Source organism: Petaurus breviceps, unplaced genomic scaffold (assembly GCF_028583685.1).
Source record: "Petaurus breviceps papuanus isolate PSGF00001 unplaced genomic scaffold, PetGlider_PUasm1.0 90881, whole genome shotgun sequence".
NCBI lineage: Eukaryota > Metazoa > Chordata > Mammalia > Diprotodontia > Petauridae > Petaurus > Petaurus breviceps.
Genome location: NW_027187369.1, coordinates 15,711,736 through 15,727,780, shown reverse-complemented (window position 1 = coordinate 15,727,780; position 16,045 = coordinate 15,711,736). Strand labels below are relative to the sequence as shown.

The window sequence follows — 16,045 nt, the reverse complement described above, 5'->3', positions numbered from 1 at the left end:
CTGGGGTAAGAATTATTTGGGAAAAAACTTGCCGATAAAGCTAGTAAAGAGTCTAGTAGGAGTCTTTCAGCTGGTATGAGTCCTTAAAAGAGACAATGTCTCAATAGCCCCATAAGTACTTTATAGTCCTTTATAACCCTTACATTATTCAAGTGACAAAAGCTTAAGGGACATCCATTTGCCTAACAATGAAAATTTTTCTGTGGGGATGCCATCTTTTATCCAATGGAAGCAAGGGGCTCTGCTCTCTGGAGGGCACCACACTATACCTGGTGTCTACTTGATGGAGGCTGTTTCTTTGGTAAGTAGACAATTCACGAGAAAAGCCTCTCGGGTACAAATCTCTTCAAGTAGCAGGGGATTCCCTCACTCTATCTAAACTCAAGTATGTGTTTATCCAAATGACATCCAGATGCAGGTATTCAGACATATCTGGAGGTTCTTTTTTATCAATGGTATGTAGAGAATGCTGTTCTCCACTTAAAATATCCAGAAATCCTGCTTCAATATCAACATACACATCACCAAAAGTAATAACTTCAGCCTGGAATGTTTCCATCCTATAAAGGAATTGTATAAAATTTGGAAGGTGGTAAATGTGAGTGAGCTGCACTTGTTTAAAGACTTAAACCATCCACTTATCAAAGATGGAAATGACATATTCAATTGGGGAATGCTGAAATGGTTGAGAAAAAACCAACCAACCAGGAAATTGGGTCCCAGTTCGAGGAGATCCAGTTCATTCAGCCTTGAAGTAAATCCAAACAACAATGCAAATTGTATGGTATTAGTCAAATAAAAAGCTAAGTCATTATCCAAATAAATAAAGGTGGACTATTAAAATTAAAGCTGAAAACACTGAAAAGAAACAAAACATGATAAAACTACCAAAATCATTAAGAAAAGTTGAACTATATATTTGTGTATGTATATATACATGTATACATACATGTATGTATATACATGCATACATATACATACACACATATTCTTTAGTATTAACGTTAATGAACAATTAGAAGAGGACATGGAGTAATTTCCAGAAATGACTTACTTCAGTACAATAGAGACAAACTCTTCCTAATAATTCCTTACACTATACAACTGAGTTAAACAAACTTTTATCACAAGTGACCTTCCTTCAAAACTTTGGTGACTTGGCGATCTCATTAATAGAGGTATTTGTTCTACCACTACAGAGTCCAACCCATTCATGCTTTCCTATGTAGTGGAGTTATCATCTGTGCCTTTTCATAAATGCTCCATAGGAAATCTATGTAATACAATGGATATCTTGCTGTGATTCTTTTAATATTTCATAGAAAACTGCAATGCTGAGTTTTGTCTGATCTGTTATCCCCTGTTTTCATTACATGATTAGGGCATATATCTACTTTAAATTATAACATACTATATCACCATTATGATTACTACTGCTATTATATACTAACTATGTACTAACTATTGTTAAATGCCTTTAAAAATGTTAACAGAGCCAATGCCTTTGATTTTATCCTTTTTATCACTTTACAATCAACAGCTTAGTCTGGTTGAAATTTTCTAACTGAATACAGTGTTCTCCCTTCTAATTTATGGTTCACTTCAATTTTTACTCAAATGAGATATTGGTAAAGCACCAAGCACAGTGACTAACACACAGTAGGTGCTTAATAAATGCTTATTCCTTTCCTCTTTTACTATAACTAGCCACTGAGCTGACTACACATAAAACAGCTGATTTTGAAATAACCCATAAGTCTACAACTAGTCATATCTTTTTTTTAGTAGTATTTTATTTTTCCAATACATATAAAGATAGTTTTCAACATTCATTTTTAATAAGATTTTGAGTTCCAAATTTTTCTCCCTCCCTCCTTCCCCTTTCCTTTCTCCAAGACAGCAAGCAATCTGATATAGGTTATAGATGTGTAATCATGTTAAACATATTTCCATGTTCATCATATTGTGAAATAAGAAATGGAATAAAAGAGAAAAACAACAAAGAAAAAACCAAAAAAATAAAAATAGTATGCTTCGATCTTCATTGAGACTCCATAGTTCTTTCTCTGGAGGTGGGTAGCATTTTCTACCATGAGTCTTTTGGAATTGTGTTGGATTATCATATTGCTAAGAAGAGCTATGTCTATCATAACTGATCATCATACAATGTTGCTGTTATTGTGTACAATGTTCTCCTGGTTCTGCTCATTTCACTTAGCATCAGCTCATGTAAGTCTTTCAAGGTTTTTTCTGAAATCCACCTGCTCATCATTTCTTATAGCATAGTAGTATTCCATTACATTCATATACCACAACTTGCTCAGCCATTTCCCAATTGATAGGCATATAATCAGTCATTTCTGGTCACGTAAAGTCATCCCAAAAGTACAGGCTAAAGCATTTAGACAAACATGATAAGATGAAATTTGATAGGGATAAATGCAAAAACTAACACTTGGGATTCAAAAAATCAACTTCTTAAATGGAAGATGGGAGATAGTTGTTCATCTAAAAAGGATCTGACAGCCTTAGTAGACTTCAATTTCAATATGTATTAGTAATATTATACAGAAGCCAATAAAACTAAAACTAATGTAATCTTGGGTTGTAGTAAGAGAGGCATGGTGTTCAGAACTAGGGAGGTGATCATTCTGTTACATTCTGCTCTGATCACACCACACTTGGAATATATATTATGTTCAGTTCTAGGTGCTACATTTTAGAAATAACCCTGAAAATGTGAAGTGTCTAGAGGAGGATGAGCAACATGGTGAAAGGTTGTAAGGTCATGTCATACAAGGACTGAAGAAATGGGATATTTAGCCTAAAGAAGAGAAGATTTGGGGAGGGGGTTATGATATTATATCTGTCTTCAGGTATCTGAAGGACTGTCATATGGAACCCTAAACCACTTTACCTCAGGCAGAACTAGGAGCAATGAGTGGAAATTGCAAAAAAGTAGATTTAGGCCCGTGCTAAGGAAAGCTTCCTAACAATCAGAGCTATTCAGAAGTGGAACAGGATGCGTGAGAGATAGCATAGTAGGTTCCTCCTTGTCAGGGTTCTTCAGCAGAGACTGTATGGCCGTAAGTCAAGCATGTTGAGGAGGGGAGTCTTTTTCAAGTACAGGTTGGAGTAAACAGTTTCTAAGGTCGCTTCTAATTCTGGGATTCTGTGATTTAATTTCATATAATGTTCAACATTTGGCAGATCTAGATTTGGCATTTTTAAAAGAAAGCATTAAAAAAGGCAAGCATGAATCTTCTGAACAGCCTATATAGACTTTTGAACATTTTTGCTCCTTGACTTTAAATAATTTTCCAACATCACTTTCCTCTTCCTTGTCCACTTTTGCATGAAAATCCCTGAGCATCAAAATATATATTGCATTAATGTGGAGTAACTTGTTGATCTTTGTTTATTGATTAGTAATATCAAGTATAGCTTTAAGTTGAGATTCATGTTAACCAAAGGTGATTAAGAGGCCCATGGAAGAAGTTCTGTGAAAGGTCCAAATGAAAGAAGAATTTCCTACTGACAGTGACTCTCTGATGTTCCTATTCCCAGCTGACTGACTTTTTACTAACTGCATTGAGCTTGTAGATGCTATAAAGTCTTTTTAACAAAATGCAGAGTAATGCAAAAAATCTGTTTAACTATTCATACTGACAACTCAAAGTGGATGAAGATGAAATAGTATGCATCAATGAGATTATGTATGACATGCAGCTAGGTGGACAGCCCACTGAATTAAACATAGGGGATAGTTCTGAGATTTAACTAGAAGGAAACTCCTTCTTTCAATGTAAGTTGGTCCCTTTGCTGCAATTTATAATCTTCAGGAGAGTTGCCTAGAACACTGAGAGGTTAAGTGACTTTGTCCAGGCTCACACAGTCAGTATTGATATAGAGGTGAGACTTGAATCTGGGTCTTTCTGATTCAGAGGCTGACTCCCTATCCATTTTGCCAAATAAATCTGTCAATCGATAGGTGAATATTTAGTAAGTGCTACAAATGGGTGTAAGCTGGCACTGGAATTGGGTCCCAGGAGATCAAGCAGTACTGTAACTATGAAACTATAGTCCTTCAAATGATCCCTAAATTGTCAACTTCTTCAAAGTTTCATTTCTTTGAAATCAAAAGTCTCTAGATGATGCTAAATGGCCATATATATATATATGTATATATATAAATATATATATTAAATAGGAATTAAAATAACTAAATCAAGGGCAAGTGATGGTAGTTATAAGCAATTACAAAGAATTTAGGGTTAAACAGCATGTTACAGTCAGTCAGCCAAATATATGTTCAGTACTTCTTATGTGCCAGGGGTTGTTCTGGGAAAAAGAGAAAAGAGAAAAAAGAGAAAAAAACATAGTCCTTGCCCTCAAGGAACTTACATTCTAATAGGGAGACAACATGGTAACAATTATGTACATACAAAAGATACACATCGATGAAAGAGTAATCATGGCATACATGAATGAAACAGTAAATGAAGAGTAATGGCAGAGAGATTGCACTGGAGGGCATAGGGATAAGGGAAGGGGATAAACAAATTATTGTAATAGTTCAAACATGAGGTAATCAGAATCTACACCACCAAGATGGCTGTTGTATAAGTGGAGAAAAGGAAACATATATAAGAGATGTTTTCAAGGTAAAAAGGACAAAACACTAATGAAGGATGTCTTGGTTATGATGAGTGGAGTAAAGGACATTATTGAGGAAAAAGGAGTTGGGTTAGTTATATAGTGAGAAAGATAAGAGATGAATAACCTGATATCTCTAAAATACCTTAGAAATACATCTAAAAAGTATGGCATGTTTGTGCTCTGTATTCATGGAAGGAGTATCAGCTGATGAAATTAATTGTTTTTGTTACTATTGCTGATGAATAACTTTTAATTTTGGAATCACATTGTGGCCTGAAACAGAGTGTAATACATTTATAAGCTAAAAAGATGGGTTAACAGGGGTGGCTAGGTTGCACAGTGAATAGAGTACTGGCCCTGGAGTCAGGAGGACCTGAGTTCAAATCTTACCTCAGACACTTGACACACTTACTAGCTGTGTGACTTTGGGCAAGTCACAACCCCATTTGCCCTCCAAAAAGCAAAAATAAAAATTAATAAAAGATGGGTTAATCACATAGTAAAAGCGAGGAATTATCATAACAGCTTGCTAATATTTGCAATGTCAAAACAAAGTGAGAAAGGTCCACAGGGGGTAGGATGTGAGAATATGAATGATAAACATACAGTATACGAAAATACATATGGTTGCAATCTGCACTGCTGAAGAGAATATCCATATGGATGAAATCATAGATCTATTTGACTATTAATATATTATGGTTTTGGAAACCAGCTCCTTTGAAGATGTATTTTTGAAATGCAGAGAAACATGGGAAGACTTTTATGAACTGATGAAGAATGAAGTAAGTTAAACAAAAAAAATGGACAAAATCACTATAACAGTATAAAAGGAAAGAACAAAAACTGAAATGGAATACTGTGTAATTATAATGACCATGTTTGGCCCTGAAAAAGAGATGAGAAAACGTGCCGCCCTCCCTTCTTTTCAGAGGTAGGAGGTTATGGATATAGAATATTATATATACTATAAGATTTAATTGATATATTGGTTAGTTTTGCTGAATGGCTTCTTTTTCTTTCCTTAATCTTTATTTACTACTATTATTACTTCTTTCTTTATTACAAGGAATGGTTCACTGGGTAGGAGAAGGAGGAAGGATATATTTGGAAATGAAGGTGATATAAAAAAAGTATCAATAAGCATTTTAATAAAGATTACATCCTCCAGGATGAACCTCATCTTTTTTTATTGAGGCAGCATAGTGCAATAGAAAGAGATTAATTTGGAGTCAGACAAACTGGGTTGAAAGCCTAGCTCTGCTTCTTACTCTCAAGTCACTTAAAGTCTCTAGTACTTAATTTTTGTCCCTGAAAAATGAGGGGGTTACTAGGTGACCACTAAATCTATGAACCTATGAATTCCACCTTTTGCACTGCCTGACTCTGAGGGAATTTAAGATGGCACATTCCCATAGTTTAATCACGAACCTCTATGACATAATCACCATTCAGGAATAGGATAACTTAGCAAATGAGTTATAGTTTATTGAATTACACCAACTGAGGAAACTTAGTGGCTTTTCAAAGTGCCTGCTCCCCAAGAGCCACTGGATTTGAAAGCCACTTCATTTTGTTGCTTGATTGCTTTAGGTTATTGCAAATTGCTCCCCAGGGAATGACAGGAAATCAGTTTTGATCTTTTGTCTCTTTTCTGAGACAGCTTAAGGTGACTACCCACAGTGAAACAGGGACAAACTTTTGGGATTTCACACTCATTTCAAAAATAAGTCTAACTACCTTGACAGCTGTTGAGATTTAACAGATGGAGGTAACCCTGAAAAGAGAGTCTAAACACAGAAATTAACAATGAGCTAGTTTCTTTTCTCATCTTTCTAGCTTTCTCACACTCCTTTGGTCCTCAAAATTGAGCGGAAATTAGTCATCCAGTCCAACTCTCTCATTTCATAAAGGAGGAAACTGAGGCCCAGAGAAAAGAAACAAACTGCTCAAGATCACAAGGATAATGAAAGATTCAAGATTTGAAGATAGTGCCCTGGGATCTAACTCCAAATCTAGGACTCTTTCAGCTGTATTCCTCTGCCTGCCTCCCTGGCCAAATGAAGAGACAACCTCTAAGCTGTGAAAAGTTATATTCTGATGGCACTGCTATGTGGGCCAGTCTCCAAGATCCACATACCGAGCCATCATTCTCAGTATACTTGCCTATGACCTCTTTTTCCTCTTGGTTCCTCAAAGCCACTCTTAGTGCCTGACCCTTGTGTCTGTGCATGTTGGACTGCCCTTGTCCTTCTGCTACCTCTGGACAGTGTCCTTCTTATCTACTGTACAGCACATATCCTGATCACACCACTGCTTGTGTTGCCTGCCTAGCCTGGACCTCTGCATACTAACTGGGTCTTCTATGTGGACTTTGAACTTTACCTTTACTTTGGCTTAACATCCCAAATACTGACTTTACCTTTAGGAGTGAAGGAAACACCAATTTAAGATGAAGCTTTCCCTTTCATAGCCATCTCTACAACAGAATAACCAAACTGGCTTCTGCCTCCTAGAACACACATGTCTTGGCCTCCCTGCCACCATGACGCTATACCAGCTTCCACTGGCTCACTAGCTGTGTCTCTATGAGGCCACTGGTTTCACTTTTGGGCTGAATGCAGGCAAATAGTTAATTTGGTCTAACAGTAAATGATCTTTCACCATGGCTATGAAAGAATAAAAACGAAATTGCTTGTTTCTTGGCATTATTTAAGCCTCTCTTTAGACTGAGTTAGGCTAGTCTTTAAACAATGGCATGTAGCCCATCACCAGGACTGTACCTGAAGCTTCTCCAGCTTGGTCTAGCCTGTCAGCATTTGAATTCCACAGATGTTCTCATGGAGAGCTCAGCATTACCTTTATACCACTATGAAGCATGGGATGGGAGAAATGTTTTCTGGAGACATTAAAATCTCCCTAGTAACTAGTCTTCAAGAGTTGCTGTGGCCAAAAGAACTTGTTACTCTTCCACTTAAGGAACAAAGATAGAGAGTTGTAAAGTACCTTAAAAACCATTTAGTCTAGCTCCTTCAATTGTACAGATAGGAAACTGAGACACAGAGAGGTCAAGTAGCTTGGCCAGGACCATGCTGGTAGGACTGGGATTCAAATCCAGCCCTTCTACTATAGTGAAACTTTTTAAATCACGTTGGAATTGAGAGAATAGAAATGCAGCCCATCACTGGGTCTGTCCACGTCCATGTCGATGAAGCCTTTTCTTTCTGGCAGGTCCCACCTGCCAGAGCTTTATTTCTTTCAAGAGGCCAGGATCACATCCACAACAGGATGATGCTTCAAAGGTGGACTTTGCAAAAATGTCAAAAATACAGAATATTTTGGAACTCAACAGGATTGACTCTAGATTATACCACAGTGCCCCCTACCACAAACATTTATCTAATATCTACCTAAGGACAAGGTTTACCAATATTTAAATGAACTGAATTGAACAGCTGTTTTTGCTCGATTGCAGATAAAGTTGAGCTGAATTATCAAACTGATTATATTTGCTGTTGTACAGACACTACCTCTCTGTTTTGTTTTGTTTTGTTTTTTTCTTTCCAAGCCACTTCACTTTTCTGGGGACCTGTTTTTCTTCATCAGTTAAAATATAGACAATCTCTGTGTCCCCTTGCTGAGAATTGTTGTAAGGATAAGAGAGGTAAACTCTGGATGAATATAACATCAGCATGGTATACTGAAATATGCACTAACCTTGGAATCAAGAAAGACCTTAGTCTGTATTCTGACATTTATTTGCTATGTCTTCCTGGGGAAGCAACTACATCTCTTTAAGTCTCAGTTTCCTCATCCATAAAATGGGAATAGTACTATTCCCATGAGGTTGTTGTAAGGATCAAACTTTAAAGTGCTACATAAATGTCAGTTCTTTCCCAGGAAGAGTTATTTTAAAAAATATTTTAAGCATTTTAATCAGTCAAGATCCACCTTCTCATTTTCTTACTATTGGGAACATAAGAAAAACAACACTGATGACAAATATGCAGTCAGTTAAAATGAATTTCCACAATGGCCTCCCCTTTGACCTCTTTTCTTTTCTTTTTTTTGGAGGGGTGAGGGTAGGGCAATTGGGGTTAAATGATTTGCCCAAGATAACACCGCTAGCATGCGTGTGTGTGTGTGTGTGTGTGTGTGTGTGTGAAGTGTCTGAGGCCAGATCTCTCCTGACTCCAGGGCAGGTGTTCTACTCACTGTGCCACCTAGCTGCCCCTTTGACCTCTTTTCTGATTTGTCACTTAATCCTGGAATTTCCATTTCAAGGAAAGTGTCCAGGCCAGCTATAACTGCTATCATTTCTCTTTGGACTGCAATCCTGACTCTACAACTTCTTGGCTGAATACCTTTCCTGCCCTCCCCACCCCCCTCTTTTTTATTCTTCTTTGGTTTAACTTCAAGCTTTTTAAAGGGAGGTACAGTCTTTCTTTTTGCCTGTGTTTGTATTCCCAACATTCAGCACAGCATCTGACATAGGGTAAGTCTTTAGAAAATGCGTTCTGACTTCACTTGGTATCCTCATTTTATAGGTGAGGAAACTGAGGCACACTAATTATTATATAAAATTATTATTTTATAGGTGAGAAAACAGGCACACTATTATGTAAAATTATTATTTTATAGGTGAGGAAACTGAGGCACACTAATTATTATATAAAATTATTATTTTATAGGTGAGGAAACTGAGGTACACACATACTTGCCCAGAGACATACAGCTAGTAAATGTCTAAGGTGAGATGTGAACCCATGTCTTCCTGTACCCAAGTCAATGCCCTTTCCCACTCTACCACACTGCCTCTCAATATTAATGTGTTAAAAGATCATTCCATAAAAATGATAAACATGTGAGGCAGAGAAAAAGCTAAACAAATATGAGGCTTTTGTTCTGTGTTCCCCTACTTAGGCTGACCAATATTCAGCCTGTTTTCTCTTCTCCATGGCAGACATTTCTAGTTTCTAAAATCGTGTTTTGACATTTTCCAGCTTTTCAATTAGCGGCTAAAGACCAAGTATTAACCATATTAATCATAGTGCTTCTTTCTGTTTTCATATAACATCCATTTGAGGTATCTAAGAGCCACTACTCTGCTCCTATGCCAATATTTCTCAGAAGAAAAGATGCCTGAGGTCAGAAAATTAGCTTTCCTCCATACAAAGTAATTTATCCATTTAGAAGGCAGAGCAACAAGCACTTGATTTTGTGGAGATGTTTACCTTAATAAATTGCTGTCTGTTAAGTAAAAATTAATTTTTAAATTGCTTTTCAAATTATAACCTTCATAAAAATCAACAACAATCAAAAAGGCAATCAAGAAAAAAGGCAAAACCTTACCCTGCCTACCAAACACTTAAAAAGCCCGAACAAAATGAATAGCCAACAAATAAGTTTTTACTCTGTGTCCATTTCTAGGCTTGTTCAAAATTCAGCTGCTTTGAGTTGTTTTTCTTCCTTATTCCATTTTTAAAAAAACTGGATGTAGGCAATGTATATACAATTCTGGTTCTGCTGCTTTTGCTAATGGAGGTTATGCTAGTCTGGACGCTTTCCTTAGAATGGAATAGAAAGGAGTCAAAGGGGAGAAATGCTTCTCCAAGGTGAAAAGGGACTTGGTATTCAATGACTTGCTACAATTCCTTCTAGCTCTAAATCTATGATTTTATTATGATTGTATATACACCACAATTTGTTTAGCCATTTCACAATTGTTAAACATGTAGATTTACCTATTTATCATTACAAATGGAACAGTTAGGAATATGTTTGTACAAAAAAGTTTTTTTCCTCTTTATATTTCTGAGATAGAGTTCTAGCAATGGGATAATTGGTATGATCAGCTTTGTGATTCACTAATGCCGTTTTTTAAAGCTTTTAATGCCATAAAGCTTTCCAAAAATTTGTACCTTGTAGAGTACCTGTTTTCCCACATCCTGGTCAACACTATTACTGTATCTTATATATTTGCCAAATAAGGTGGTATCTTAAGATTATCTTAATTTGAATTTCTCCATTATTCAGTTATTCATTCACCAAACATTTGGGTATCTACTAGTGGTAAGCATTGTACTATGCAATGTATAAAATATGTGCAAATGCCTTAATATCTACCAACCTAGGGTCTTTCATCTATAAGATATGAATACTCGGGGCGGCCAGGTGGCTCAGTGAGTAGGAGCACCGGCTCCAGTGTCGGGATGACCTGGATCAAATCCGGGCTCAGATACTCAGCACCACACCCAGCAATAACTGGCCGTGTAACCTTGAGCAAGTTACTTAACCCCGATTGCTTTAAAAAAAAAAAAGATATGAATACTTGTAGTTCCAGGATCTACCCTAGAAATACCATTAATAAAAATGAAAACAAGCAAACAAATAAAAAAAAAGAGAATCCAATGACAAATCTTTTTTTCAAAACTAGAAGAAAAATTTATAATAATTGTCTCAAATATGGAGAGGTAGGGCATTTTTTGTCAGTCAAGAAAAAAGAGAAATCTTTAGAAAAAATGATGGCCTTGCTCATATAAAGGGATTATAAAATATAAAAAAAACAGGAGTCCCTGAATTTTACTGTATGTATTAATATGTTTGAGAATCTTTTCCTGTAGTTATTACATTTAGAAACTGTCCATAAATTTTCTGTTTGTACTCTTTGACTATTGCTCCATTCATTACAAAGTGTGTTCATTAATTTTTATACACATATGTCAGTTCCTTATATATTCTGGAAGCTGGACCTTCACCTGCTACATTTACTCTAAATGTGTTTTCCCAATCTGTTTCTTTTTTTTTTTCTTTTTGGAGGGCAGTTGGGGTTAAGTGACTTGCCCAAGGTCACAAGGCACAAGGCTAGTAAGTGTTAAGTGTCTGTGGCCGGATTAGAACTCTGATCCTCCTGACTCCAGGGTCGGTGCTTTATTCACTGCGCCAAGTAGCTGCACCCCCAATTTGTTTCTTGACTTTTAATTTTAAAGATACTGCTTTTTGTTGCAAAAATCCCTTTATCTTTATATGAGCAAGGCTATCATTTTTTCTAAAGATTTCTCTTTTTTCTTGACTGACAAAAAATACCCTACCTCTCCATATTTGAGACAATTATTATAATTTTTTCTTCTAGTTTTGAAAAAAGATTTGTCATTGGATTCTCTTTTTTTTATTTGTTTGCTTGTTTTCATTTTTATTAATGGTATTTCTAGGGTAGATCCTGGAACTACAAGTATTCATATCTTCTAGATGAAAGATCCTAGGTTGGTAGATATTAAGGCATTTGCACAGAGACAACCAGCTGGTACATATATAAACACAAAAACAAGAGTCCCTCACTACAGATTCAAACTTAGGCTTTGGGATTTCAAATTCAGTGACTTACATTCAATAACCCTCCAGTGCATTCCCTCTTCTTCTCCCAGAGGCCAAGAATGATCATTATAATTATAGAGCATTTTAGAATCTTTTAATTTATATTAGAGATTCTTAGCAAGGGTGGAAGTCAGTGGGGGGTGTGTATGAATTTGGAACTTTTACTATTTTGATTACTGTATTTCAATGTAATTGGTTTCCTTTGTAATCCTCTATGTTTTATTTTATACATTTAAAAACATTCTTTGGAGAAGGGGCCCTTGGCTTCAATGGAATTGCCAAAGGGATCTAAGACAAAAAGTAAGGTTAACAACTATAGATTTACATCAAGTAATTATTACGTCAAGTAATTATTATGTAAATTGTCCTTTTGCTTCAATTTACTTCACTAAGAGGGCAGGTATAGTAGAGTGCTTGGGCTGGAATCCGGAAGATTTGATTTCAAATGTAGCCTCAGATACTTACTAGCTATGTGACAGCTGGGCAAGTCACTTAACCCTGTTTGCCTAAGGCTCCTCATTTGTAAAATGAGATAGAGAGGGAAATGGCAAACCACTTTTTTTGCCAAGAAAACCCCCAATGGGGTCACAAAGAGTTGGACATGACTAAAATGACTGAACAACAACTACTTCACTCTGCATCAGATAAAAACAAGCCTTTCCAAGTTTCTCAGAATTCTTCATAGTTATCTATTTTTATAGAATTTTTTTTTTCTCTCTGAAGAACTATGGTATCAACTGTTAAGACATGGGAAGTACTGGCACTGGACCATCCAGCATGGTATGCCTGCATCAAAGAAGGTGGTGTGCCCTATGAGCAAAGTAGAATTGTGGTAGCTCAAAAGATGAAAAAGTGTAAAGACATCTCCCTCTCAAATGGTCATATGGACTGTTTGTTCCTGACCTGTGGTAGACAGAGCCTCATGAGCTTGTCTTGGTATGGTCAGCCACAGCTAGACACTGTACACTGACCCCAACATGGCGATGTCATTTTGATCTTCTTTGAGTATGAAGTTCAAACAACAACAATAATTTTTATAGAACAATATTATATTATATGAATGTAGCACAATTTCTTCAGGTGTTCCCCAATCAATAGGTACCCAATTTCCTTACAATTTTTTGCTACTAACCAAAGTGCTACTAGAAATATTTTGGTAAATATAGGGACTTTTTTTAACTCGCTGTGTATACCTAACAGTTAAACCTCTGGCTCAAAGGGTAAGAACAGCTTAGAGACTTTTCTCACATCTTCCATCCATCTTGGTATATTTATATATGTACACATTAAGACCCTTCCCTGGATTGTAAACTCCAGGCAGACAGGGACTATTTCACTTCTGTCTTCATAGCTACAGCACAATAAACACAGGGCCTGGTACACAGAAGTCACTTAGTAACTGGTTACTGGTTATCACAAATTGTTTTTGAAGAATGTGGCTAGGGGTGGTTTTTTAAATATTTAAACTAATTAGCCAGAATTTGTTTGGGTTTAAGGTAAAAGATGTGGATTCAAAATAATTTTTGATCTTACAGCCATTCAGTTTCTATGTGTGTGTATGTGTGTGTGTCTTTGTGTAGGTACAGACACAGAGATAGATAGATAGATAGATAGATAGATAGATAGATAGATAGATAGATAGATAGATAGACAGATAGATAGATAGATAATGCCTGAGTAATTTTTGAACATGGACCTATATACATTGAGTTTTTTTTACAATCACTGGGTTCAGGTTCTATTTTTGGGTTCTCACTTCCTTTTCAAACACCAGTGTTTATAATTATTAATTTATAATACATTTTGATATCTGTTGGCAATAGTCCCCCTTTGTCTATTTTCATGATTATTTTTTCTTTTTTTGCGTGTGAGAACTACATTTATTAAATATGTTTAAGGGAAAAAGGGCTAATAAATTAACACTAAAAATTTCGTGAATACAATTTGGAGTTTCAAGAGTTGAATTCTTACATATTCTAAATTTAGATGAGGACAGATAAAAAATAACATTTACTTATATATTACACAACATCTAAACTCATGTAGTTTTAAAAAGTTATAGTAAAATAATGATTTACATATTATAACAACAATTTTATACTACTGAAAAATTCATATTTTGAAATGTTCTGGATGTTTTCACTGAGTATTGCACATCATAAAAAATACCTGTTCATAAGCAACAATTTATCAGTGAGTTACTAAACAACTTAACCACTCTTTATGACTGATAGATCTAAAAACCCTACAAAGTATGACAAAATAATTATGCAAAATCAGTGTAATCACTTAAGTGATACTATAACTAGATCTGAAACTTGTAAACAAAACTGTCGTTCTTAATACAGACCAACTGTAACAGGGAAAAAACCTGTTTGATAAACCCCACAAAATTGCACTATAGAAGTCCTTTAAATAGTTTTCCATAATTAACCATTTTCCCATGCTGATAAATGCTTATTTACTATGATTCAGTGGAATCAATTTTGTGTATTAATTTTTATTATGCAAATAAAATCATAGCTGTGATAAAAAAAAAGAAACATGTTCAAAAGGGATCCTACGATGTTCCCCAAAAAGCTCCTGACATGGCTTCTGACATCCCTCACCACCTAGTCAAATGGTTTTATCATCCCTTTTGTTTAAGAGCAGATGGAACAATAGGTTGGAATTTTAGCTTTGATAATCATAAGGCTGCCACTTCCACCATGTCGTTCTAACTTTTGTAAAGCAGTGGTGATTGGTTCTTTGAATTTCTTATCCATTAGTCTCTTGGAAAGACTTGTAAGCAAATGCTTCAAATGATCATTTAGAGAAGGCCCAACACCACTCAACTGTACTAAAGCATTCAATGCCCTACCAAATACTTCACCATCTGAATGGGTCAGAGCTGCCTTCAAGACAGGAATCAGCCTAGGTAGCAAAGGCACAGTTTTTTCAGTAGCACCTTCAACCAAAAGCAATTCTTTAAAACTTTCTTTTGATACAAATGTATATGGATGCTTAGTTTCTTAGACCCTCTGCTAAAGTAATAAGAGGATCAAACGGAAGAGTTTCAGGAAGACAGTCCCACTGTAATTTGTGCTTTACCGAACCATGTACCAACCTGCAAGGAATACCTCCTTTGGAGTAAATAGCAGCAAAAGCAGAAGGTGCGCGTGGCTGATCACTAAACGGGTCAATAGTTTTAGGATTAAGTTTATCACTTGGTAGAGGATGAGGTTTCTTTACAAAATCTGGAGAATTGTTGGAGGGTAATGATTTGTTTTGGTGCACTACAGATCTATGTTTTATTTTGGAACCTGATGATGTTCTTTGTTCATAGGTTCCTGTTACTCTGCTTCTCATCTGTAGGTTTCCATGACTCTCAGATTTTTGCATTCTTCTTCTCTTAGTGGTCGCTCCTGATGGCCAGGAGCGCAGCCGTTCTACCACATAGCTCCCGGCCCCGAGTCCCTCATACAGGCCGTGATCGGCACAGACGCCCGGCCCGGGGCCCTCGGACCGGTACCAGTCGAGCCAGCCCGGGCTGCGGCGGATAAGGTGTAGAGTAAGAAACAACAGCTGCGAAGACACGTCATCTGCCTCGACGCGGCGCCGCCGGACGTCGTCGCGATGACGTCAGACGTGATTGGCGAGGCCGCCTCTCTCCCGCTGAGCAGAGGGCAAGGGGCCGGCCTCCTCGGGGCGGGGCGTTAGTAGCACCTCATGATTATTTTTTCTTGATAGTCTTGTCCATTTATTTTTCCAAATTAATTTTTTAGGACTTCATATACCTAACTATATGAAATAAACTGTTGGTATTTTGCTATAGGCTATTTGTCAAATATTGCCATTTTTACTATACGTTCTGTGACAATGCCAACAATATGCTCTCCTCAGGTCTCTGAGTTTGGCCTTAGGTTTAATCCAGTGACAAATAGTACAGAACACCCGTTATTCCTTTGAAAATTAGATTATCCTTCTTAAGCTTATCCACTGCAAGTCAGCAGCTAGGCCAAGCACCTCAATT

General features: G+C 36.5%; 1 pseudogene; it reads right to left on the bottom strand.

Moving 5' to 3' along the window:
• Positions 1-14,513: 14,513 nt before the first annotated feature.
• LOC138150616 (PACRG-like protein pseudogene) lies at positions 14,514-15,647 on the bottom strand (annotated as a pseudogene).
• Between the last annotated feature and the right edge of the window lie 398 nt (positions 15,648-16,045).